General features: G+C 50.6%; 1 protein-coding gene across 1 annotated transcript in view; it reads right to left on the bottom strand.

Moving 5' to 3' along the window:
- Nucleotides 1–24,961, bottom strand: part of SYK (spleen associated tyrosine kinase) — a 68,118-nt gene extending 43,157 nt beyond the window's left edge. The window contains exon 1 of the mRNA XM_081150497.1: nt 24,817–24,961. The gene's annotated coding sequence lies outside the window, so the exon portion shown is untranslated. The remainder of the gene's footprint in view (nt 1–24,816) is intronic.
- Nucleotides 24,962–26,756: the final 1,795 nt, after the last annotated feature.

The following is a 26,756-nucleotide window of genomic DNA, read 5'->3' as shown; positions in this document are numbered from 1 at the left end:
AGGGAGCATTTCCCACACGCTCAACACAGTAAGGCGGCTGCTGGCCGCGTTCACATCGCCCACCACAGGCCCTCCCATATGATGTGACTGAGGTGACAGTGGGAGACGTGGATGGTGCTCTGGGGGAAAAACATCTAGGGTCAACTTCTGCCATAGCCTACCATGTTTGTGAACCAAATTAAGAAAATGCAAAAGCTATCTGAGCTGCTCATGCCCAAAGCCACACACCACCTTGATGCAAAGCAGCCTTGATAAAATTTGCCTGGAAATTTCCTCTGCAGCTTGAAGCTGAAAAAAGCTAAGTGTCAGGCCCTGGGGAAAAGAAAAAACATGCTCTGTGGGTTCAATCGGTTTGCATATGAAAGAGGAAAGAGCCGGCCTAGAGAGAGGGTTCTGCCTGGGCTGGTCGGGGCCGCTGGTCAGTTTCAGAGAAGTGAACCCAGAGCAAACCGAGCTCTGACAGCACTGGGAAGAGAGGCTCTCTCTGCACGGCACCTCCCCCAGGCCCCCCCACACGGGCCTGCACCTCGTGAGGTGACTGGCTATTAAAAAGAGCGCTGGGCTTAGTGAATGATGAATGAATCAAGGTCCCTCCTAGGTGTCACTTGGTAATGTCCCTCTTTATTTTTTCAAATCCTCACCCAGGGAAGGGGGAGAGAGACAGAGAGAAAGATCCATGTGTGAGAGAAACATGGAATGGTTGCCTGCCTTATGTGCCCCATCTGGGAATCAAACCCCCCACCTGCAGGTGCACAGGCCAATGCTTCAACCCTCAGAGCCACCCAGCCAGGGGTAATGTCCGTCCTGAGCAGAAGTGGAGGGTGGGGGTGCATCCACTGGGCTGAGGTGGCATTGACCCCGAGTGGGTCCAAGGATATCTCCCCAATGAATGTCAGCCGGCCACTGTGTCCTGAAAGCCACCTCATTGCTCACGCTCCTCTGGGGAAAGATCAAAATGAGAGAGAAAATAATACACGAGAGAATACCCACGGAAACAGCTTCTCTTCATCTGGGCAGACCCATGGGGAAGATGGACAGGCGGGAGGTGGCTGAGCTCCCAGGTCCTGCCCAGGACCCTCCCTCTCAGAGGTCAGAGGCTCCAGGGAGAGCCTGGGCCCCTCTGAGACGAGAGCCTTCAGGCTGGTCCGCAGGCGCTCTGCTGAGGTCGCCAGTCTCGGCACGGTTTTCCGTGCCAGCCCTCCCCTCACCCGCACGACTGCAGGGCCCCCTTGCCTGCTGCAGAGAGCACACCTCCTGCTCTACACAAAAGGACAGGTGCCTGCAGAGGAGGATATCTACAGAAAGTTTCACTGAACATAGGCATAAAAAATCACTATCACTTTTTCTAATCAGTTAAAGAATAACTGGGGGTGACTCAATGCAGAATATCACAGGAGCTCATGACAGTGTCCTTAGATTTCATGAACTGGTGACATAAATATACCCAGTGCTTAAGTAGGTGGCAAAGGCTATATGAAGGAGAGAAAGATGGCTTGGCCAAGTGGTAAGTGCAGGCAAGAACTAGGGTGGCAAAGGGATGACCCCCGCGCTGCCGGCAGGAGCTAGCAGGGGCATGCCGGCTGCACAGGGGAGAACCCAGGAGCACAGACGTAAGCCTGCTGAGACATGAGTGTCCTTCCCACGGGGCTCACGGTTCTGGATTTACCTGGTTCCTATATATTTGACCCAAATGCAGGCCCAGATCAGGACCCAGGACAGCATGGAGCCTGGGAAGGAAACAGCCCACCAAGCAGACAGAAGGGCTTACAGGAGGACAGTGGGAACAGAGAGGAAGCAGCGGCCGGGCCCCACAAGCTGGAGCACTTCCCACTGCGCACGCGTGTCAGCGGGGAAGAGGCCTCCCCCGTTCGCGCGCGAAGCTGGCCAGGAAGCAGCCGAGCAGATCTCCCGCTCCAAGGGCTCCTAGCTGCGCGGTAAAATGAAGCAAGGCGGGTAGGCGGGAGTCGAGGAGCATGCTGAGGGCTCCGCGTGCCCTCGCCCAGTGTTCTTACCAGGTGAACTGGGTCTCAGGCTGCTAGGTGGGGCATGCCAACATTTTTTTCCTTATTTCATATTTTTAAAAAGCCCTAGGACATTGTAATATCAAATTCCAAATAGGAGAGCAATCCTACCAAGGCCTCTCTGTGACCTCAGGCTGCTGACTTTCAGCGGGACTGGCGAAGCTGGGGTGGCGATGGGCAAGCTCTCTCTGAGCCTGGGCCAGGTCTCCAGGCACACAGTTTCTCAGGGGAGCAGCAGGAGGCACCCCTCTGCAGAGGGCTCCTGGCCACGTCCCTCAGGCTGAGTCCAGAAGTGCTTCTCAAGCATCTAACACACTTGCATACTCCACAGCGAGCAAGCCCTCAAGTCTCTTACTCCAGCTCTGTCATCTCCCACACTTGGAAAAGCAGCCAGGAGAAGGCCAGCCAGGCTTCATTCCATACAAGTGAGGAAATGTCACTGGAGAGGAACCATCTCTGGACACAGGAAATTGGAGGAGTCCTGTGGGTAGGTTTACCAGGGTGCAGTGAGGGGACTTGTTCCAAAAACTAACAAGAGCCAACCTGCACCCCATGCCTGAAAAGTGACAGCTCTAGGATGAAAGCATTGCATTTTACAGATAATAAACTTGACCCTAAAGAGGTCAGGCACACATCTTCAGTGCTGGTTAAGATGGCCCTGAGAATGACGGGGCTGAAGGCAACAAGGAAGGCCACGCACCATTCCATGAGTGCTCACTCTCACAGTGTCCACCTCCACCACCCCGTGAAAGTACAGCTACTGTTCTTCCAAATTCACAGACAACATCGGGCTCAAGATGGGCGGTCACCTCCCGAAGGACTCGCAGGTGCAGGGGGCAGAGGCAGCCTGGAGGCCAGCGCCCGCCTTGGTGACAGCCTGGAAGGCTCAGTGAAGAGGCACCTCGACCAGCACACCAGGTGCAAGCTCAGGCTTCCCAGCCACACCGGAGCCCCTGCCTGTCGCCTTACAGTAGTTGTCCTCAATGCACAGCCCTGGCACCAGCTACATCAGCATCCCCAGGAACCTGCAGGGACTGGAAGCGCTCAGGGCCCCACCCTGACTTGCAGAATCAGAGGCTCTGGGAGTGGAGCCCAGCAACCTGCTCTCACAAGGCCATGTCTGAGAACTCGGACAGAAGAGTGCCAGCCGCGTGCCTGCAGGATACAGACATGCGGGTCCTCCTAGGTAGCTCCTTCCAACTCAGCCCTGGGAGTAACACATCACCGTCCCACTCATCTTACCTTCCAACCTTTCAACCACCTTCACTCTTCAAACAAAGCTGGTCACACCACTTCTCTGCTAAGGACCCACCGAGCCCACCCCACCCCCTGACCTAGGGAGAAACCTGCCCACCCCACCCCCACCCCCACGCCCCGCACAGCTTGCCCTCAGATCTCACCCCCACTGCGCGTTCTCTGCACAGCAGCTTGATGCTCCCAGGCTGTCCAGCCCCTGCAGGGCTCCCTGTGCCTTTCTCTGGCAGCACTGACCACAGCTCTGGCTTGATTTTAGTTTACTTTACTTGGATGTTTGTGATTGCTGGTGAACGGCTGTCTCCACGACAGGGCAGAGATGACATTGCTCCATCTCTACTCTTCAAGTTAACTTCTAATTTTAGGATGTATTTAGAGTTACGGGAAAATTGCAAAGATAGTACAGGGTCTCCATAGACCCCAGATGCGGCTTCCCTATTATTAACATCTTATGCTGCTATTACGCTACACTTCTCACAATTAGTGAGCCGGCAGTGACAGATCACTATTAACTAAGACCCACACTTTATAACTTTCTGTGATTGCCTTTGTTGTCACCTGATGTCTGTTTTTTCTGCTCCAGGACCCCACCCAGATGTCGTATTACATGCCGCAGCTGTGCCTCCCAGGCGCCTGTGACTGCGGCAGGGTTTAGACTCTCCGCGTTTCTCATGAGCACTCGTCAGGGTTGGGCACGTCCCTCACTGGAGTCTGCCTGACGTTTTCCTCCTGGTTGCTGGGGTATGTGTTTGGGGAGGAAGGTGATGGAAGTGAAGGGTCATTGTCCTCACATGGTATCGAGGTGCTTGCCGTCGGCACGGCTCGTCACAGTGGATGCTGACCGCGACCCCGGCAGCGGTGGTGCCTGTCTGGTCTCCACTGGGACGTTCCTTCCCCACCCTGTCCCGTCCTCCGCCCTCTCTGGAAGGAAGGCCCTGCGTGGCCCTGGGGGAGAGGAGAGGTGAGTTGAGTGTGAATTGTCCTCCGTTATCTGGAATTCTCCAGGGCCGTAGGTTTATCTGTCCCCTCAGTCAGTCAGTCATCACTTATCAAAGAGGAATGCCAGGGTATTTATCTCACACAGTAGGCTACAGTGCAACAGCACTTTATTTTATTGCTCTGGTGGTCCCGGGTCCACCGTGGGGCATTCCTGCGGCTCCCGTGTCCCTGTGACGTGGCTCCAGCCTGGGGGGCTTGTCCCCTTTGGTTTTGGGCACTCCCTTACTTCTGTCACTCAGGACTCTCCCGGTGCATCTTGTATATTTACTGCTCCAGTCCCAGAATCTCTCCTTTCTCAATCCTTTTAATTAACAGTGGTATCAGAAACCAAATCTGGGTGCTAGGTGTGCTCACTGACACGAGGGTGTCATCATTCTAGGCCCTCTCAGACGACAGAGCAAGGGGATGTATGTGTGTGTGCCTGACCTGTACATGTGCACACACCCAAAGTGCTTCTCTACGCCTCCCTCTGCTTCTGATACATCTACGTGTGAGTCAGACTCACGCTTTCATCCCTCTGCTTCTATTTTCCGGAAGTAAAAATTGTTGAAAATTGGTATAATTGCCTCCTTAAATGTATGGTACAGCTCACTGACGAAACCCTGTGAGCACTGTGCTTTGGGGAGGGGGTTATTAATTATTGATTTAAAGTGAAAAGACAGGGTTATTCAGGCTACTTTCTCTCTGTGAGTTTGGTAGTTTGTACCCTTCAGGAATGAGTCTGTTTCTCCTAAGTTATTACATTTGTGAGGACAGAACTGTCCACAGTGTCCTGTTATTGTCCTTCTGATGTCCACAGGATCAGGAATGATGACCTCTCTTTTATTTCTGATATTGGTAATTTGTGTCTTCTCTTTTTTTTTCCTGTTTACTTTGGCTAAAGGGTTATTAGTTTTATTGATCTTTTCAAAGAACCAACTTTGGGTTTTTTCATTTTTTTCTATTGTTTTTCCTGTTTTCAATCTTGACGGTTTTTGCTATAATTTTAATTATTTTATTTCTTCTTGTTGTTTTAGGCTCATTTTGCATTTTTTTTTGGTAGCTGTCTAAGGTGGAGGCACAGGTTATTGATTTTATAACTTTTGTCTAATATATGTGCTTAATGCTATAAATTTCCTTCTACACACTGCTTTGGCTGCATCCCATACATTTTGATAAGCTGTATTTTCATACCTATTCAGTTCAAAATATTTTTAAACTTCTCTTCAGACTTCTTTGACCCACAGAGTATTTATTATAATTGAAAATTGTTTAATTTCTAAATATTTTGAGACTTCACAGCTATCTTTCTGTTACTCATTTCTAGTTTAATCCCATTGTATTCTGAGAACATGATTTGTATCACTTTTCATTCATTTATTTAGGTATGTTTTCCAAGAATGTGCTCTATCTTGGTGAACACACCACGTGAGCTACAGGAATGTGTATTCCTATTGTTGGGTTAAATATTTTCAAGGTCAGGTGGACTGACAGTCTGTGGGGTCCCCTGGATGGCCCTGATTTTCCAACCACTTCATCTGTCCGCTCCTGGCAGAGGGTGAGGGAAACCTCCAGTTACAATAGTCTTTTCTCGTTTGGGCCTGTCGGCGTTTGCCTTGGATATTGTTATGCCTCCATTATGATGTCCCCCATAACTGACCCCTTTGTCCCTTTATAGTCAGGCAGCACCCCTCTTCACCACCGATGTTCTCCCTTTGTGTGAAATTAATAGAGCTGCCCCGCCTTCCTTCTGCTGGGCGTTGGCGCGGATGGAGGAACTTTCCCACGCCTTTCCTGTTAATCTATGGATGTCTTTACATTTACAGTGGGTTTCTCGCAGACAGCATAGAGTTGGGTCTTGTTTTCACTTTCACAAGCTCTGTGTTTTAATCAGTTGTCTTAGACAATTTACATTTAAACTCCTTATTGATTTAGTGGGATTACTATCTACCATGTTTGTAACTGTTTTATTCATTGCCTTTGTTCTTTGTTCCTTTTTCTGCCTTCTCTGGTTTTAATCAAACATTTCATATGATTCCATTTTATATCTTCTGAGATATATCTTTTCAAAATTTTTATTGGCTGCCCTGGAGTTTACAATATACATTTTTAAACCTAAATTCCATTTTCAAGTAACACTCTACCGCTTCACGCACAGCGCAGGTACCTCATGGAAGAGTGTTTCCAGTTCCTTCCTCCTGCCCTTTGTGACAACGCCCCACCCACGCCACTTACTGATATTTTAAGATCAATTTAAACTAAGAAAAATAAACTATTTCATTGTACCTTCATTTTTGCCTTCTCTGGAGCAATTCAGGTAGATTCTCGTTTCAGACCTGTATCATTTTCCTTCTGCCTGAATAACTTTTTGGCCAGTCAGCTAGTGATACATTTTCTCAGTGTTTGTCTAAGGAAGTCTTAGTTTTCCCTCATTTTTGAAGGAAGATTTAGCTGGATGTCAGGCTGTAGGTTGGCGCTTCTTTCCTTCACTTTCACTGCTCAGCTCAGGTCTGTGTTGTGTGTGATGGGAAGCCGCCGTGATTCTCACCCTTGCTCTTCTGCAGGTAAAGGTCGAGTTATGATCACTGTACAACTCATGGTCCATAATATTTGTCAGATGAAAGAGCGAATGCGCGCTCCAGACATGATCATCCCGTAACAGATGGTCCATAATCATGTCAAATGTACGAACAAAGGAATGAACGACGGAAGGAACATTTCATACCGGACTACCTGGTCCACAGACACTTGTCAAGTTAATAATAAATGAGTGAGTCAGTGATGAAATGAGGTTGCAGTCTTTTCAAGACAGGAACCCCACTTGCTCATCTCAACTCCAAGGCCGCCCCAGGCGCTCGGGTCCAGTCTACCCTGCTTCACCGCCGGTCACAAGAGCACCACAGCCTCCAGGGCCCGAGCTCACTCGCCGACACACGGTGCACACCCTTTCTGTACGCATTTTTCATACTCCCCCCGATGCAATGCAGTTAGCAAACTTTGATATGTCCCAATTAGATACTATCTAGTGTTATTTTCTACTAGGCTAATTAATAAAGCAAAACCTTGTCCCAAATTACAGAGACACCGTGGGCCTTACCGTCTTACTATCCTTCTTTCTCTTATGCACAGCCTTTAACAAATTTGAGGTCTAAACCCAGGAAACTACAATGACTACCAAATCCAGGGCCTAGTGCTGTGAAGACCTTGCTCCCTCCTCTCTTCATCACAGGGCATGCAGCATTTCTGCACCTCACCGTGGGCACAGCCCTTCCGTGGTCACAGAGAACCTGAGAGGTGGTCTGTGATGGCCACAAGTCCCAGCCCAAGGCAGAGTCCCTGGGGACAAACACTGGCTGTGCTGCTCTTAGCCACAGCAGAGCTCAGTTTCCTCATCTGCAAAACGAAGATTATGGTAAAGCCCCCCTCAAAGAGGGGGGTGTTCTGTGGCTGAGCCACTGAGGTACTCACAGCCTGCAGCCCGGTGCCTGCCTCAGGCCTCGGATTGGCAATGAGGATGGGTGTCCCTGCAACAGGCAGGGCGGTGACTCAGGGCTCGCCCGCACTACTCGGCTGGGAATACCTCCTCAGGTGGACTCCTCACCCCCACTGGGAAGGCAGGCCCCACACTCCTCTTCACCTGCATCTACAGTAGGATCCCCCAGAATGACAGTGTTCTGCGCTAACTGCGTAGTGGGGTAACTATTCTCATGATGTATTTTTAGGAGAGGTATAGTGAAGTGTTTACGGGGGGAAATTTTATGATCTCAGTTTACTTTAAAAAACACTTCACAAAAATGTGGCGAAAGATTACATCTGAGTCATGACTACATGCATGGTGATTATACTATTCTCTACGTGCATGGTAGAAAATATTCATGACCAGAAATGTAAGTTTTTCATGCAGGAATATAAAAACAAAGCATAAAGCTCCCCCTACATCGCATGAGCTTTAAAGGGAGTTTAGAGCCTGGCCCATCGGTTATGGCTCTGACTGCAGGAAGGCCCCTGCGTGAGTCCTGTGCACATCCACCATGGGCACACCCACGGCGGGCAGCGGGCACAGTGAGCAGTAACGACTCCGTGTTTATGGATCTCACCAGACAAGTGGGGGAACACTGCACCGTAGACCCACTGCCCTTGAGCACATGGGTGACAGGAGGATCCAAGAAGAGTGTGTGACAAGCTTGGAAAACACAGAAAAGAATTCTCCGTTGTTATGACAGTACCTAAAGTATTTTGTTCACTAAAACCTCGACTGCTAAAGTGACCAGCATTTTACCTCCGAGGATCATCATGGTCCATCACACGAGTGGCCTGGGTTCAGCATTTGCTGGTAACAGCCGTGCTGCCCCACCCGAGGATGCCCTTCCCTCGCCTGGCTGTGGCCCCACCCACTGCCCGGCAGCATCGCTTACTGGGGAACGGGCATCTGGGTGGCAGGAGCCATAAATATCCCATAAAACCACAGCTTTGGGCCTGCATGTTTCTGGTGGGAACATGGGAGCTCTGCCTTAGGTGCGTTCAAGGCGTACCCGGCACCCCGGGCCGCTCCAGCTGTGGACCTGCCCCCCGCGCCGGTGCGGCTGCCCGCTGCCGGGACGAGGGCTCCGGCCTGCGGCCTGGCCAGCCGCGCGCACGTGAGCTGTGCGGGCCGGGGCCCGACTCCCGTGAGCCTGGCACTGCCCGGGGGTGCGTATATCACATCTCCAGTCTCCACGCGTAGAGCTGGAAGTAGACCTGCCTCTGGCTATGAGAAAAACGTCTGTTTAGAACTATTGGCTATGAAAAGTTATTCTTTCATGAGAAAAATATGGTGTGAGAGTGAGAAGATCCTTGTTCTGAGGAGAACTCACTGGGCTTGGTGCCACAAGTACACAGAAACATCCAGTGATGAGACTGCCTTTAATCCGATGCCATCTCTGCACCAGCTCACTGACATCCTGGCACAAAGCAGGAACTCAAGAAAAATCTGCCAACTTAGCCAACTAGCATGAAACACAAGGCTAAGAGGTCTGTGCTGTGCTATACAATAGTCGATCTGTTTCAGTCAGGTCTCATACAGACAGTCAAATTTGACTTTGTTTTAAAAATTACTTCTTTACTTTGTAAAAGAAAAACACACACCATCCATTCTGATTATTTGTGAAAACGCTGCCCTATGACGCTGCCCTAAACACAGAATCAGAGACACAGAGACACTGCTTCTTGGGAGAACACAGACCAAGGTTCCAGAGGCCCCTGGTGACAAGACTTTCGACCAACTATTTCTGTTTGAAGACACTTCATTTAATATGCAGTGCTCATTACTTAGCATTGAGCTCATGCCGACAGCACTGTACCTTGTGGTGAACCAAGCCCATCTAACACTTCCCAGCAAAGTCACCCACAAAAAGCACAAACAATCAAAAATGTGGCACTCAGTTGACATGAAAGGACACTGGGGCACAGCATCCTAGTGTTTCAGCTCAGCGGGCGTGTGCACACTTGGTGGGTGACTCGGGCTTCACTCACCACGAGGACAGAGGTGGCCTCAAACCAACCCTAGCGAGCAGGCCAGTTCACAGCACAGACCTGCGAATGCGCAAGCGTAGGATGGACTGACAGAGGGCTGACCGTGGGTCTCAGACTCACTTATCCACTGTGGGTAACCGGAGAGTATTCACAGGGGCCTGTTGGTCACAAACACATGATGGGAAAGTGCAGGTTACTGTGAAAACCAGCACCAGGGTAAGAAGGCACCACTGCTGGAAAATTCCACTCTCAGGGAGCCTCAGGGCTGTAAGAGCATCTCCTGAGCTTGTCCAGGCTCCAGCAAGTGTTCCCTGGTGCTCTCAGAAACAGGAGTTTTCTCTACCAAGTAAGAGTACGCAGCCTCCACACCCAGAGGCGCCTGGGTGCCGGGCGCAGCCCTGCTCTCTCCAGCTCTCCGGCCCTCACAATTTACTCTTCCACTTTATCTGGATTGCTCTTATTTTAGGAGAAATAAGGGCAAAAATGAGAAAATACAAGTTTGTTAATTATGAGAGGCACTGCTCTTTTCTGTACTTCAAAAAATTATTTTCTTAAGTTGGCTGCTGTGAAAAATAAACGAGGTTGCACCTGACCGAGGCCTGGTGCTCGGTCCTACTTTTGCTTTCAACCAGACTGTAAACCACACGAGTGCTGGGAAGGCTGCTGGCCGCTGCTGTGCCCCCAGCACCTAGCAGTCCTGGCCGGCAGGAGTGGCCACCAAACCAACGAGCTGAACAGATCAGAGAACCGGCAGCACCATGGCCCTGGCTGGCCACACTGATCAGAGAGGCCAGTGGAAGCAGAGAGCTGGGTAAACTTTTTTGGACATTTTTAAGTTGTTTTGTGCTCATTTGTTTGTTCTAAACTGCTCCTGCAGACACTTAGTTGTTCAAGAAAAATACCAAAGACTCTAAGTTGCTCTGTAAAATAAATATCAAAATGTCAGCTAGCTTGGGTGTTGACAGAATAAAGGTTTCACAATCCCATTCTTTCTGAAATCACTCACCAAGGACAAGACAGAGAACTGCCATGAGACTAGTAGACACCTCAAGCCCCAAACCTACAGCAAACAGAGCCCCGAGCAGCAAAGGCTGGACCTGGAGTGTGAAGACCCTCAGGGAAGACTGCCACAGAAGGGGCCTCAGACCTCAGACTAAGCCTGCGAGCTGGGTGTGCACAGCCCTGGGGAGCCAGCACTTTCTCGAGGGTAGACAGGAGATTCTGAATGGCCAGCTGCCTCTCTGGGAAGAGAGAAACATTTCACCCATTTGCTCTGTCACACACACACACACACACAGCGTTGGTGAGACTGAGGAGAATATTCTGATAGGCTGGAACACATCCTAGGCTGCTTCCCAACATGAGCCATTTCCCAGGTGAGGCCCTGACCCCAAGTCTGTACAATTACACTAAATAAAATGAGAGATGCAATAGGAGAAACACACGGTACATACAACACATTTGCCAGAGAACCCTTCCAAGGAGCAGATGAATCAAGACCACACACGGAGCCACGAAATCAAAGAACTTGAAGATAGCAGTCGCTTTGTTAATAAAACAATAGCTCAATCAGAGATGCAGATGTTAGGGGGTGAGGAGGGGAGGTGAGAAAAGTCATCAGAAATAGGCTGACAGGGATCAGGAAACAAAGGAGGAGAGAAATGGTGGTGTTACTTTGACAGCAAGAGAACAGACATTAAATCATAAAGAACACAGCGGACAGGATGGAGTAGCTTCCAAAAATGAAATGGAATTAACAGAGAGTGACCGAATTCAACAGAAAAATACAAGGACAAAGGAGATCAAAAATATGAAGACGGATGTCCCCGAAGTAGAGACTTTAAGTAACGAAGAGGAACACACCCTCAGAGTTAAAATAAGTGAATGTCCAGAAATAGAAGAGAGTTTTTCTCTTGGATTCTCTTATCCAGGAGCCAACCAAGGAAAGTGAATTCCTGCGCCTCCTGGCCCCCCGAGCGAGCGGACGGAGGGAGGCTGGTGCAAGGGCTGCTGGGCGCTGCATGTTTCAGCGGGGACGAAAGCAGAGTAAAGGGTGGAAGGAGGCGGGCTCTGCGGCTCTGCGGAGCATCAGGCCTCAGCAGGGCGTCGGCCTCCAGGACACCAGCTTCCCAATCCCCCAGTGCCTCTGAACCCTGTGCACACAGGCCCGGCCCCTGGGGTTTCTGATGCACAGACAACTGTAAAAGTGGCTGCTCATCAACGAGCCGGACTTGCAGCAGAGACGCTCTAGGCGGACAGGGATTCTCCCCTCTCTGCAGGCTGCAGTCACGCGGGTGCTGTTTTGTGAAGTGCTGGTGACCCGGTCCTCACTCAGAACCTCTGGGGGCCCAGACATCAGTATTTTCACAGCTGCCGAGTGATGCTCCCCTCGGCCAGGACGCAGGATCACTGCTCCAGCCAGATGGCCTCCACAGTGGAGGTCCAGGAGCCAAGGAGCCGAAATGGGCAGGGGCGCAGGGAATGCCAGACCCAGACCAGGTCAACAGTCGAGGGTTTCACAGAGAGATGGAAGAAAGCAATATCAAAGCCATAAGTCAAGAAAGCACTTTTAGTTAACAACACCCTCGCACGCACGCACCCGCACGCTAATTTTCAGACTAATTTTGCTACCACAGTTACTCAAGGGGAGGGCCGTGCCCGTGTCCCTGTGCCCACGGCCCTGCTGAGGCCGCTGCAGGAAGGGCACATGTGTTGCCCCACTTCCTGATGTCGGGTTGAGTCATGAAAGGAAGCCCGTAACTCACAGACCTTCCAAACTGCTTCTCTGTGGTCTTTTATCTTTCCTACACTCAGCAGCTCCGGAATTCCAGAGACAGCAAACTGCCCCTCTCACCACCACCCAGAAGAGGGGAAGCCAGGCCTCCAGCCAGGGCACAGGTCCCCGCGTCGCCTCTGCCAGCACAGGCTCCTGCCAAGGTGGGCCTGCCTCGCACAGGTGCGCCTGTCTCTCGCCCTTGCTCCTGCGCTTCTCCGGGTTCCCCGGTGAGCACATGGCGCGCAGTCCCCGAAATGACAGTCCTGTCTCTCGTGCTTGAGAGAACAGACGTGGCCACACCATAAGTTTCGCGCCTTCTCATTTCACCTTCGTGAGGGGCGCGTTCCCTCTTCAAATCCCCCTTTTAAATGGACAGAAGCTTGGGTCCCAAATAATCTGAGAAAATGATGTTGGACTTATTTTTACTGCAGAGAAATTAATAAGTACTAAGGTTTTTCCATTACCTCTAAATCCTCTTGAACAAAAACTATTTTATTCTTTCAGAAACCATACTGAACCAAGTGCTTAGCCTGAAGATACATTAATTAACGTCCTCCGAGGCTAAGTTCCCATTAGGCTCCTCCAGGGAAACCCTGGGAACCACTTTAGTTCCTGTCACTGAGCCAGACTGTAATTGTGTCTGTGCCTTGTGTGCATGTGCTGTGTATGCAGGTGCATGCTGTGCATGCATGTGCTGTGTGCATGTGTTGCATGTGTGTGCTGTATGTGTGCATGCTGTGTGCATGTGTGTGCGCATGTGCTGTGTGCATATGCCATGTGTGCTGTGTATGTGTATGCTGTGTGTGTATGTGCTGTGTGCGCATGCTGTGTGTATGCATGTGCGGGGGAGGGGGCTGCCGTGTTGAGTAGGAGACTGTCACTATGCTGAGGATGAAAGAGCCAGGCCAGATCCTGTGGACAAGACTTGGGGTCTCTTGGTGTCGCAGTCATTTCCCATGGTCAGATCCCCTTAAGAAAGAGAAATGCTCAGGGTCCGCACTTGGACAAGTGGGGAGTGTTATGATGCCATTTCAGTGGCACTGAGATGAGGAAAGGTGTGAGGGGTAGAAGCTTGCTTCCCTCCCTGAGTCCCAGAACGTGCTGTGTGTGGCTCAGGTACAATGTGGCATCTGGATCTGTCCCAACACCAGGCTGAGATGACCATATGATTGTCTACTTTGCCCCGCACAAAGCCAAGGCCACATGTGGCTCCTGCCTCAACGTATGGCTAGTGTGACTGAGAACTGCATTTTAAATTGTATTAAGTGCTTGAATGTAAATGGCTACACCTGGCTGTGGGGATGTAAGGGACAGCGCGGCACTAGATTCTTGGCCTGGAGGCTGGGAAAAGGCCTCTGCTTTCGCCTGGGCCAGGTGTTAGAGGCGGAGTAGCAGACAGTGCTCCCTGGGACCAAGGCGAAGGGCCTGCAGGTGGACAAAGGGAATCTTACAAATTCACCCAAGGAATAGGCTGTGTGGTCCAGAGCCCCCCCCCCCCCCGACATTTCTCCTACTTGGGCCAAACGTGGAGATACCAGGTGTTCTTTTTATTAAGGAGAGACACGTTTTACTCCAGACGTCTAGATTTTGTATCTGCAGATCACACCTGACCTATTGAAATGCAAGCAAGGAACTTTAGGAGTGCCTGCATGGGCAAAGATGCCACATGCTGGGCACACAGAGCACAGGGATTTCTATAGCACAGGCTCCAGCTGGATTTTTCAAAGTGCATGACCAGGGCCAAAACGGTCACAAAGTGTTTTAGCGCTGCAGGAAGAGTGGTGCAGTGAGCCCTGGGGAGGGGTGTCCATGCGATGACTGGGAACAGGAGACTGGGGAGGGAAACACTCCCAGTGCGCTAAAGCCCAGCAGGGTTCCCAAACGAACTCTTAGGGACCAGACTTGCTTCAGTCAGCTGACACTGTTGGGTGGGAGCCACCTGTTTCCGTTACCCTCCCACTAGGTCTTCTAAAATCATTTTTTCCCTAAAACACCTGTTTTTTCAGTCCTCAGGTAAGCAGAGATTATTTAGTTCCTTGATCTCCTGCAGCCGACCAGGGCCATCTGGCACAGCCTCTTCCTTGCATGCCAGTCTGCTCAAGGCTTTGCTCAGCCTGTCTCTGAGCTCCACGACCCCCTGGGGCCAGGCATCTGCAGCCTCATTTTGCAGGTGGAGTTGCCAGAGCCTAAGCCCTTTCAACAAACGATGGGATTCACAGCCATGTGCCTGGTTTGCCTCTGCCAACTACGTTGCCCCCAGAAAGGGCCTTTAGAGCCACTTTCTGGAACTGGATGTTTATATTTCAAGGCCCTGCTCCTAAAAGTTTTATTACTAAGTATAAATGCAGGAACACACGTGAGGGTTGCATGGTGTTCCCGTGTGTGTGTGTGTGTGTGTGTGACAGAATCAGGCCAGGGAGGACACAGCTACAGAGTATCCCCAAATGGCCCTCATGTCGCCATCTGCTGCAGCCCTAAGCCCCAGAAGCCAAGCCACATACACCAAGAAACCACAGCCCAGCTCCCGGCCAGAATGAGACTGCTCATGTCCTCATGAGAAAGAGGAACAGTCGGACAGCAAATTGTCTGGCAGAAAGTAACTACAGTGGGAAAATGCTGAACACTCTTCTTGAGGATGGAAACCATTCGAATAGTCTTGTGTAGAAATGTTACAGGTGGGTTTTCCATCAGACCAGGCACTCGTTCTGTCTCTGAGAATCCAGCCCCGCTCACCTGTCTCCTGAGGTCTCACAGAATGTGCTGAGGACACCTGGCATCTCACCTGGCAGCCTTCCTCTGAAGCTTCCACAGACCTCCTGACCTGCTGACTGCAGCTGCCAAGGAACGGAGTCCACAACATAAAGACTTGGGCTCCTTCTCTCCCTCTCAATCTGTCTCTCCCTCTCTCGCTCTCTCCCTCCTTCCCTTCCTCTCTCTCTCTCATACACACTCACACCCCCACACTCACAACCCACCCAAATACACACCCACTCACATCCCATACCCCCCCACACTCACACACACTCATTCACACAGCCGCATAACCACACAACACTCACACACCCAGACACACCTGTGCACACACTCTCAGGCACACACCCACTCACACCCACTCACACTCACATACCCAAACACTAACACACTCTCTCTCTCTCACACACACACCTGTACAGGCAGACCTGCATCTGTATGTAGTAAATAACACTGCAGCTTACATCATTAAGAACATGTATGTGATTTTTAAACATGAATTAGTTACATCTTGCTTTTTAGCTGAGTATCACTTGGGCATCTTCATAATTTGGTTCACAGGACTCCACGCTTTACAGAGACCACAGGGGGCCCAGGGCATGGACGCTCCCTAGTGGACTTACCAGCCCCCACGGGCACACGGTTCCTTTCCTTTTCTTCTTCCTTTGTTGCCTTACAAAATAAAACACTGCAATGAATTACTGCAGGCACACGTTTCTCCACCTTTGTCATTTCATGTGTGTAACAGGTTCCTAACTTTGAAACTGCTGAGTCAAAGGACATGTGCGTTGAAACGGGGAAATGGGCACATCAGAAATAGTGCCAGCAATAAAACAAACAAATAAATAAACAAACACTTCAGAAGACTTTGCCCAAAAGCTGTGGCAGTGCCCCAGCTTTTGGGCATAAAGCTTTCCAGCATCTGGTCACCTGCGGGGAGCAGGGGTGCTTGAGCACCTCGGGTCCCTCTGCATGTCTAACTGCTGTTTAGTGTCCTTGACTGATTTTCCCACTGGACTGTATTTACTTTTCTCAGTGATTTAAAAGAACTCACTGCATATTAAGTCTATTGACACTTTACCACAGGCATTAAAAATACACGTATCTTACAGTTTTCCCACGTATTTATATGTATTTTTCATTCACATGGGGACTTGCTCAAAGCTTTAGAAACCATGCTCACTGGCCTTTCTTCTATTGCGGTTTCATATTCCTGTCATATTCAGAAGGGCTTTCTTTTCTCCACAATTACTCAAAAACTCACATAACTTTTCTTACAGAACTTTTATGATTTCACTGTTATATTGTTATTCTTTGTTCAACCTGGAACTTATTTTGGTATAAAGAGCAAAGCTTTATGTTTTTCCAGAGTATTAGCCAATTTTCCCAAGACAATTAATTGATAGCAGCCCATTCTCCCTCCCCTGGCTGCTGGGAAATAAATGCCCTCCTTGCCTTGCACTAACTTTCCACAAATGATCTGGGTCTACACTGCAGCTTTGCCGTAGACCTTGTAGAATTTGTCTCCCCTTATCACCCCTATTTTTTATGTTTTCTCTGGGTGTTCTCCTAAGTTCCTTTAGAGCTTTTTTTCATCTATCTAGGTAGAAAAATTGTATTTCAGGCATCATGCCTGCTCAGTGTGTTTGGTGTTTACGTCTGCAGTGCTCCATCACCATGTGACGCTCGCCTCAGCTGGCACGACAGCTTCTGTCCCGCACGAGGCCACCGAGAGGGAGGCCAGACTCCACTCAGCCCGCTACGGGCTGAGTCGTCATGGTCCCCAGGTTCGTACGTTGGTGCCCTAACCCCATTCTCAGAATGGGACTCTTGGACACAGGCTTTCACAAAGTTGATTAAGTTAAAATGAGGTCCTCAGGGAGGCCCTGACCCATATGACTGCTGTCCGTATAAAAGGGGAACTCGAACAAGACACCCCGAGGGAAGATGTTGTGAGGACCCGGAGAAGACGCCATCCAGAGCCAAGAGGGCCTCAGGAGAAACCAGCCTGTGACACCCTGGGATCGAGCTCCTAGCCTCCGAACCGGGAGGCAGATGTCTGCCGAAATCCCGCCTGCATCATCAGTGTTTCCACATGGAACGGAAATGAACTTGAAACTGTCCTCTTCCCCCTGCTCTAGCCCAACCCTTAGGGAAACCTTGTCCTTCCGGCCCCGTGACAGTGACGTGTGACGCGTGCAGCAAGCAGCCCCCTGCCCCGTGTGAGGCAGGCGCGGCGGGAGGGCGGCCGTGCGGAGCCGCTGTGCGCACCGGTGGCCGCGTGTCCTCCCCAGCAGCTGCCCGCGGGCCGGCTCGGCTGGAGGGCCAGGGGCGCGTCAGCCTCGTCTGAGCCCAAGGGATGTTTTCATAGTAAACTCTCACTGATTTGGGATTCTTTTGGTCCAACTCATATTGAATTTGTTTAAGTTTTCAACGCAACGCTATAAAGATAACTATGTTTCCCAGAGCTCCTGGCGAGCGCGGGAAACTGACGTGCAGCTGAGAGCGCCCCGCACGCTGCACTCGCGGCTTCCCGGGGCCGCTCACAGGCCCTCACGCCTCGGTGCTGGTGCTGGTGCGGTGGCAGCCCTTCTTTACACTCTCATTAGAGTCCTGGTAATGCTGGCTCTGAACGAGAAACACCCGGTTGAGGCCTCGCCTAGCAGCAACATTCGGGGTGTCCTGCTTTTCCGCAGGTTGGGTTAGAGGGCTCCCCGACCACGGCCACCCCTGACACTCAGGGTGTCCTCACAGGCTGCTGAGAAACTACGCGTGTGCATTGGGGGTTCCTGGAACCAGAAGGCCTCACAATGCCGCCCTCTCCTCACACACACTTTCTGCCTGAGCCCAGCTCCTAGGGCAACGGAGAAGCTGGGTGCTGGGACCCAGCCCTGCGCCCTCGAGCCCTCGAGCCCTCTCCCTCTCGCCTGTCACTCCCCTCGCAGCTCGGGCCAGCAGCTGATTGGTGTTGCTAAAAAAGCAAAAGAGGAAGCGGTGGACTTCCGCTGCGAGCCCAAGCAGCAGCTTTAAAGCAGAGAAAGAAGCAGCACCAGAGGCAGTAACAGGACATAAATCCATGATCACTCGGGGAGCAAAGCTGATGCCCTGGAAACGAGCGCCACGGACACAAAGCACGAAGGGCTCCAGCTGAAGAGGGAAACCACAGCGCAAGCGCAGGCGGGGCAGCTGTGGGGATGGGAGAAGCCTTGGACATGGCCGAGCCTGGGTGGGGTGGGGGAGGAACAGCCAAGCCCTCTCCAAACCCTCAGCTGTGGCTCCCCAAAGAGCGGCAGAGGCCCCTCTGCAGGAAGGCCTTCCTGTGCAGAGCAGGCATGGCCAGCAAAGAGCAGGGAGCCTGGTCCCCTCCCACTGGTTACTGGCCCATCCTCCCCGTGCACAGGTCACCTGCCCCCTCGCTCATGGGGACAGGCTGCGACAGGGCCACGCAACAGATCCAGCCTTAAAAGACCCATCTTAGGGCACCCTCCAAAAATAAAGACCCGCTCAGTGGTGGGGTGAGATACGAGCAGACCAGGAAAGCAAACCCCATGAAGGACGACACCAATGAGATGAGCGGCTGTCAAAGGGGGGGGGGGGTCAGGGAGCAGCAAGAGATCGTCCCCAGTGGAACCAGAAATGAAAAACCAAGAGCCTAATGTGTCCTTAAACAACACAGGACGAATTACACTCCTTGACTTTAACCACCTACTTGCCAAAATGTAAAAGACAGCGGATGGCCTGGACAACAGGGCAGACAGGGCTGAGGTCTTTCTTGATCTAAAGACTGACTCGATGGTTGCATGACGCACAGTGCAAAGGGCAAAGAGGGAGAGGGACAGGGGCGCCCTGCTGATGCCCAGCTCGCGACACCAGGGTTAGAGCAGAGCCTCCACATGTCTATCAGCAAAAGGTATTTTCCCCTCTGAGATTAAAACACAGCAGTCACTGATGGGAAGGGAGCCCCACGCCTGGCATGGTGATGTTGATTAAAAAAAAGTTAATGATATTGGTAATAAGAAGACACATACACACACGCACACCCGAGAGTGTATGTTCTGAAGACGCACACATGTATACACAGGAGGACCATGTGGGAGAAAATACCCCAAGTGGCCCCCACGGTGGGGGTGGCCGGGCTCGGGCAGAGGCCAGGATGGTGCTGCTGTCCTGTCTGAAGTCTCCACTATTGGACTGCACCTGTGCATCAGGTATGCAACCTAACACTTTTTGGAAAGAAAATGACGAAAGTTCTCCCACCTTGGCGGTCAGAGAAGCTAACCTTTGTATCAATGGCACTTACCCCGCCCCAGGGCCTGCCTGAGAGTCTATTATTTGCCTCTGTCCAGGGCTGCAGGGCAGATTCCCTGAGCCACGGGGGGGGGGGAAGAGCTGTGACAGCTGTGTCCACTCTGACCACAGGCCAGGTACGGGGACTGCTCATGTGATCCCCTCCGTCCATCACAGTAAAACCTGCTGTGATCATTCCATCTGCAAGGACTAAGGGTAGCTTTAAAACACGGGATGGGATCTGAACCCACTGAGGACTCAGAGCCCTACTTTCTTTTCTTTTTTTTTTAATTTATCTTTATTATTGAATGTATTACAGATGTCCCCTCCCCCCCCATTGATCCCCTCTACCCCACATCCACCTCACCCCCAGGCCTTCCCTAAATGACGTCTGTGTCCATAGGTTATGCTTATAAACATATAAGTTCTTTGATTAATCTCACAGCCCTACTTTCAACTACTGTCGGTACAAATACTCAGTAAATGTGACTTTGAGGCTTTATGGCAATCAAATGATTAAAATATTCTTAGCATTTAAGAGAAAATTGAGCACAGTATTCTGCCTCTACCCAAGCAAACACTGAGAATCCTGTAAAGGGGCAGTAGAAGGTCACCAGTATTTCTGAAAGCGGACTTGAGGAGCTCCAGTCCCCAAGGTGCTCCGAGGAAAACCACCCACAGCCACACAGCACTGCTTCAGGGATCCAGGGCAGCCTGGCCAGCCATCGGAAGAAAGCCTCAGACTCAACATTCCCAGGAAAGGACAAATTCCCACAATCAGATTAAAATACATCAGTGTCAGACAAATACAGAGGTAACATGGAGACTGGTTTTAAAGGGAGACACCAATGGCTAAAGTGGAATTAAAAATAATCTTTCACTAACATGAGTCAGAACATGCTCTGATGGAAGAAATTACAACAGTTCTATGCTACAAATAAATAAATAGCCATAGAAATAACAAGGTTGGGAAAATGTTTTCAACAAGTATGACATGGTTTTACAGTAGGTGAAATGTACATGACTGTTAGTGAGAGGTATGTTAAGACCCTACAGGGCAAAGCAAAGGGTCTGATAAAGTAATTTGCAGAAAATGTATTTAGTCAGCCAATCCCCACAGGTGCTTCAATTGTTAGTGTGTGTGTAGCGAGACTGCAGAAAAACAGTCTGGAGCAAGAGGGTGGAGGGTTCCAGAAAAAGAGAGGAAAGTGGAACCAATAGAGAGCTTGGTCTGGCTCAGTGGGAGGTTGTGCCAAGAGGAGTCTTAGCTCAGTCTCCGAGAGTCAGGGGACAAGTGTAACAGGCACAGGGCCCGCTGAGAAAGCACAGAGCCAGACGAGAGTTTACCCCGGGACAACGAAGATGGAGCTATGTTATAGGCCTTGCACTAGCAGTAAACATCACCACAATAAAGTGCACACCAAACAGCACCCTATCCCCCGCTCTAGGACTCTCATGCTGGGTGGCGGCCAGTCCCGGACGCCACGGCTCCTTTCTCAGACACTGTCTAAAACTGATACATCCAATCATAAGCAAATAAACATATTATAAGAAAATGAGAAGAATTCTAGAAGAAATAGCAATAAAAAATTAAAAAGGTTTCTTTCGGGGAACAATACTATAGAATGGGAAAGTATTGTTATTAATTAAAATTAAATAAAAAGAAAAATTGGCTCCTGTCATACCAAAACATTTCCATGACAACTCAACAGAAACAGATAGATTTAATAAACGAAACTAATCAGACTGGCCAGAGCAGAATGAAGATTTGCCAATTAAGACAGAGAGAGAAACTAGAAGGCCACGGGTTGGAATTTGCATGCACTCTGTAGCCACACAGAGTACAACCCATGGAACCAAAGCTCAGGCCCATCCTGAGCTGCCACTGCCTTAGGGCGCCTCCCTCCTCCACAGCCCCACTGACTGTGCGGCCTGGGTCGCTCACCAGCGCGCCAGCCCGCTCGGCCTCCGCTCAGACCAGGCCTCTCACTCTCGGCGAGCCGGTCTGGAAGGCCAGCCCCCACCCCGCACGCATCGGGCTCCCCTCCGGCCCTCCAGCCCTCCAGCCCAGCAGTGAGGGGTACTGCCACCAGCTTCAGGAGCAAGGGCTCCCGGTTCAGATCCTGGTACCCCACACAGAGCATGCTGCTCGCCAGGCAACGCCCACCATAAAAGCTTTCCGTACACCCTCCTTTGTCATCCAGGCATCACCAATAGTCTAAATCGCTTCTACCTTCCTCCTCTCATCACCCACCTTTGGCAGCCTCCAAAAATAAATACATGATTTTCCCCAAAAATTAAAGAATCAAGAGAGAGTTGTTTTTTATTTGTTCCATCTACTGTAACATGAACTAAATGCTCTCTTTCGACTGGTATCTATTGCCTTGGCTAAATTTGATTATACTTAAGATTCCAATTCAACCACTTTTCAAGACTCATAGCAAAACTTACATAATTAATTATTAAGGGCGAAAAAATCAAGTTGATACAAGATAACTTTGTCAGATGAAGTTTTAAGCTAACAGAAAATTTCTCTGATAATATAATATCAAAATGAATAAATTTTTCCTTTAAAATTGAATTAGCCTAGTTTTATTTTTTAAATCTCCCCACAATTCTTCAGTTAAAAAAATAAAAACTCTTTCAAGTGAGAAGAAACTAACCTGTTCAAACCAAAGTGTAAGGTAGGAAAGGACATGTCAGGCAACCTAACTCCAAACTCTCGCTAAGACTCTGCCTCTTGATTTTAATTGCTTTCAAAGAAAAATAAAGTTAAGTATGTAAACATTTAAGAAAAATTTTCCCCAAAGACCTAAACTGCCATTTTTTTCTCCACTCATTTATAGTTAAACTATTCCAAAAGGGAAGAAAATGTTAAAACTTGCAAATGAGGAGAGAAAGGTGAGTTAGGGTGTAGTTAGAAAAAATCTAATACGGTTAAAGTTTAAAAAGCAAAAATTAGCTCAGAGTGTAGAAAGTGCGCTCCACTCCTCAGGCACAGAGGACAGAGCCAGCTGCACAGTAGACGGGAGACCCTATTTCTTCCAAGGACACACTGCAGCTGGAAATGGTGACAATGCCCTTTCCTTCAGCAACTGTGCTTTTGCCCTACAATCCTAGACTGTCAGAAAATCTGTTTAGGATAAAACATCAGTAAGGATATCAGTAAGGATAAAACATCCTATTCTCACTTGCAGAATTCATATTTTGATGGTTAACATTGAAAATTCTATGAAATCCTGATATTTCAGACTCTCTAAAAGGGGGAAACTGCCCATCTAATTAATGGAAAGTGTCAATACTGGGCAACGGAAGAGTAATTTGCTGTCAAAAGCAAACAGTAGCTTGATGGAGTCAAATCCAGATTCAGTTCTTTAGCCTAACTCAAAAAAAGCCCTAAAAAAATAAGTCTTCTTAGGAAATTTAGGGACCCTTACTTAGCGACCACACCTGCCCTAAACTGATGCTCAGCTATTCACAGTTTTTGTTTATGTCACCTAATGAGATTATTCACAGTACAGGTGCAGAAAGCTTGCGTGGATCACAGGACGCTGCACTGGAGTGCTGGATGTCAGCACGCATGCGCACCTTCCTAAGTTCTGGGAAATGTCTTTCTCAGTGCTCAAATTCAGATTTGAACTTTGAATTTTAAATTCTGCAAAATCCTGAATTTGAAAACGCATCTAAGCACAGGGGTCTTGAATAGTGATTATAGGGCATGCAACGTGCTGCATAAGTGTCGTCCTACTAAGAAGTCTTTGGTTTAAAAACAGAGAAATCAGACCTATACTTAGATTACTAATTATAAGCCTCAGGAAGGTAGGGGGTTTTGAAATGCAAACCCAGCAATAAAATGATCTCCCTGTCAATTTCACCCCTCGGGAAAGGCAAAGACCTAAAGTACACACCTAAATCTTATCCTAGCTTAAACATTAAAAACATTCCAGTTAAGGCTATTTATATAATCCTACATGTCTAAGCACTACAAACGCAGAGTGACAAATTAATTTCTATTTTACTGCAAAATTTCTCTAAATACATCAGAAGTATGATATAGATTTTAACTGACCAGATTCCTCACTTAAAACACCTAATACTCTACAAGCATTTAAGCCTTTTAGTTCAAATACAAATACATCCATGCACTATCCAGACTTGGGGGGGGGGGGCGAAGGGAGCGTTTAGTTGCATTGAAAGGCTGCTGTGTAACAACAACTTTGTTCTCACTAAAACAAAGAAATCGGATAGTAGAGTCAATTCCATTTCTTTCAGAAATTCTCCGTCATTGCATGTTTTTGATTTTATTACGAATATTCAATTTTCTGACATCAGCTCAACTACCGGCTGAAATGCTCTGAGGCGTTAAGAAAAAGAGCAACTCCGCCACCCGACAGTGTGGACTCTGTGGCGAGCCAGGCGAGCTCCTTAGAACAACCTGCAACACTGTTTCCACCGGGGAAGGATCCACACCCGAACTTCTCCCTTAGCTGTTGTTCTAATGCTTGAACATTCAAACAAACCGAAATAATGAAGGGCCTTTGAATTATTTAGGTCGCTTTAAATTTTGGAACCGTATTGCAAACATATATTACACATTGCTGCCTAAAGCTTTACTGCCTCCAAATCGCCCCTGGCCGCATAAGTTACCACTTCACCGTGAGAACGTGTGCGAGGAGCACTCGCCCTGAACTCGGCAGCGGGGAGCAAGTTTCACCGCCGAGCTCTGCCCGCCTCTCTGTCCTTAAGGAGCGCGGTGCGTATCAAACTGCTGGCACGGGAGCGCCGCACACTGAGTCACTTCAGTGAACACTGTGGAATTTTCCAGACCATTCATGTAAATGGCCAAACGAAAATGTGCTCTTTCGGGGACCGAGTTTGCGGTGCCTGCAGAGTGCAGCCCGTTTCCCAGGACCTGCTGCTTCCGCACTGTCTGTGCGGCCGGGACCCCTGGGGTCCCGGGTCCCCGCACAGTCCCGGCCCAGGCCTCGCTCCCTGAACAGGAGCCAGACCCCGCGAGGCTCTAGGTTTAGGAGAACAGCTGGCACCACCTCCCTGCCTCTATTCTCACCAATTCCCCCCTGTTTTTCAAAGGCTCCGCGCGTCCCCGCCTCAGCGCGTGGACGCCCAGAAACCGGCTGAGCGGGCGCACGGCCTCTCCCGCCCTCGCCGCCTTCCCCAGCCCGGAGGTGCCCGGACGCCGCGTCCCGCGGGCCCTGGGCGGGAGCGCGCCACACCTACCTGCGCAGGTGAGCCAAGGGCGGGGCGGCGCGGGGTCCGGGCGCAGGGAAGCGGCGCGTCCGCGGGGCTGTCGCGGAGCAGCGCGGGCCACGGGCTCCTCCTCGCTCCTCCCGCCGCCAGAGTCGCCTCAGCCGCCCAGCGCGCGGCGCTTCCTCATTTTGGGCAACTTCCTTAACGCGCCCGGGCAGGCCCGCACTTCCTCCCGGCCGCCGCCCCAGCGCCCGTGCGCCCCCTGCGCGCCGTGCGCCCCCCTGCGCCCCGTGCGCCCCCCTGCGCCCCGTGCGCCCCCCTGCGCCCCCTGCGCCCCGTGCGCCCCGAGCCCGGAGCAGGGCGGCGGCAGCCTGAGCGCGCGGCACCCGCCCGCAAGGTTGGCCTGGGAGGCGGGCGGCCCGAGGGGAGGCGAGAAGCCGCCTCCGGGGCACAGAAGCCAGGGCCAGGGGACTTCTTACAAAGAGGCCACAGCCAAGAGGAGAACGCGCCCCCGCCGCCTGCAGCCGTGCCCTCGGGCTGCCCGTTTCCCCTGCCACTGCCCAGGAGAGAACCTTGTCCCCGTGCGGTGTATTCCCAGCCACCGACCCAAGACGCCCCTGCTGACCGGGGACCAGGAGGCCGCGGAATCAGGCCCGGTGGCCTCCGGCGAGCACCGGACTTCACCGCACACCGCTGGCTGGCCCCGCCCGTCCAACGCAGCCTGTTTTGGGGCCTTTGCTTACTACAGAGTTCTGGACAGTGAGTTTAACTCGTTCGCTTCACCAACAGAGGCTCGCTGTCAGGAGTGCAACCCCGGCGGCGGCTCAGCGGTGGAGCGTGGACCTGGGGTCCAGGCGATCGGGTTCGGTTCCCGGCCAGGCACGCGCCCGGCTGCGGCTCCATCAGTGACTCTCATCATTGACGTTTCTGTCTCTCTCCCTCTCCTGTTCTCTCTCTGAAATCAATAGATGTCTTAAAAAAAATAAAGAAGTGTAACCCTTTATTTGTAGTCCTGAAAACGGTTTACAAACCCGGGGGTCCTGCGGCTGCTCGGTGGGAGCGCGTCCTCCGGGGCGAAGGGCCTCCCTCGGGCCCCTTTCAAGGGCAGGCTCCTGGGTCGGGGGCTCCATCCGGGCTCAGGAAAGGGCCTGAGGGAGGCAACCAGTCCATGTGTCTCTCACAGTCATGTTTCTCTCCCTCCCTCCCACTCTCTCTGAAAAGCAATGGAAAAAATATCCTCAGGTGAGGATTAAAATAAATAAATGAATGAATAAATAAACGCTCCTGCCTGGCTCCCCCTCCCCCTCCCTTCTCTTTTGTCCTGTTGGACAGCCCTGTTTACATCGCCCCAGCCCCTGCCCACATCCACCTGGGATCCAGGCGATGGGGGTTCAGTTCCTGGTCAGGGCACATGCCCAGGTTGCGGCTCAATCACTGACTCTCTCATCATTGGTGTTTCTCTCTCTCCCTCCCTCGCTTTTCCTCTCTCTGAAATCAATAAAGATATATTTTAAAAAATAAATAAATAAATAAATCTCCCTAGCCCCTGAGCCTAAATAGGATAACCCAAACAAAGTATTTAGTGTGTCCGATTATACCGGGGAATGTTTACATTCCATTCTGGCCCCTCAGCCTTTCCACAAGGACATTCTCTTCTATTCATTTTGCCATTAACTTTTTAACCCAAGTGAAAGGTTTTTATCATGCTTATATTTGTTAACCACCAGACTTAATAGTGCTTCAAAGAGCCAACCAAATAGCCGCTGTTCTCTAAATGAAGGCTACAGGATGTCCATGCAGGTTGTCAGAATTGGTGATATTGTTGGAAATGGGCACTAGGACATCGGTCTTGAGTTTACCAAGGTCGCATGTTTCCTTCGGGGCTGCTAACGGGGATGAGATGTTCTAGGTCCAACTTCATGCTTCCCTTTAGCAGTGCTGGGGTCCTTTACTAGTAAACTTAGCAAAGT

This window comes from Miniopterus schreibersii (assembly GCF_964146895.1).
Source record: "Miniopterus schreibersii genome assembly, chromosome: 11".
In the NCBI taxonomy this organism is placed as follows: domain Eukaryota; kingdom Metazoa; phylum Chordata; class Mammalia; order Chiroptera; family Miniopteridae; genus Miniopterus; species Miniopterus schreibersii.
Note: the sequence above shows the minus strand (reverse complement) of the source record. Positions and strands in the feature narration are given on the sequence as shown.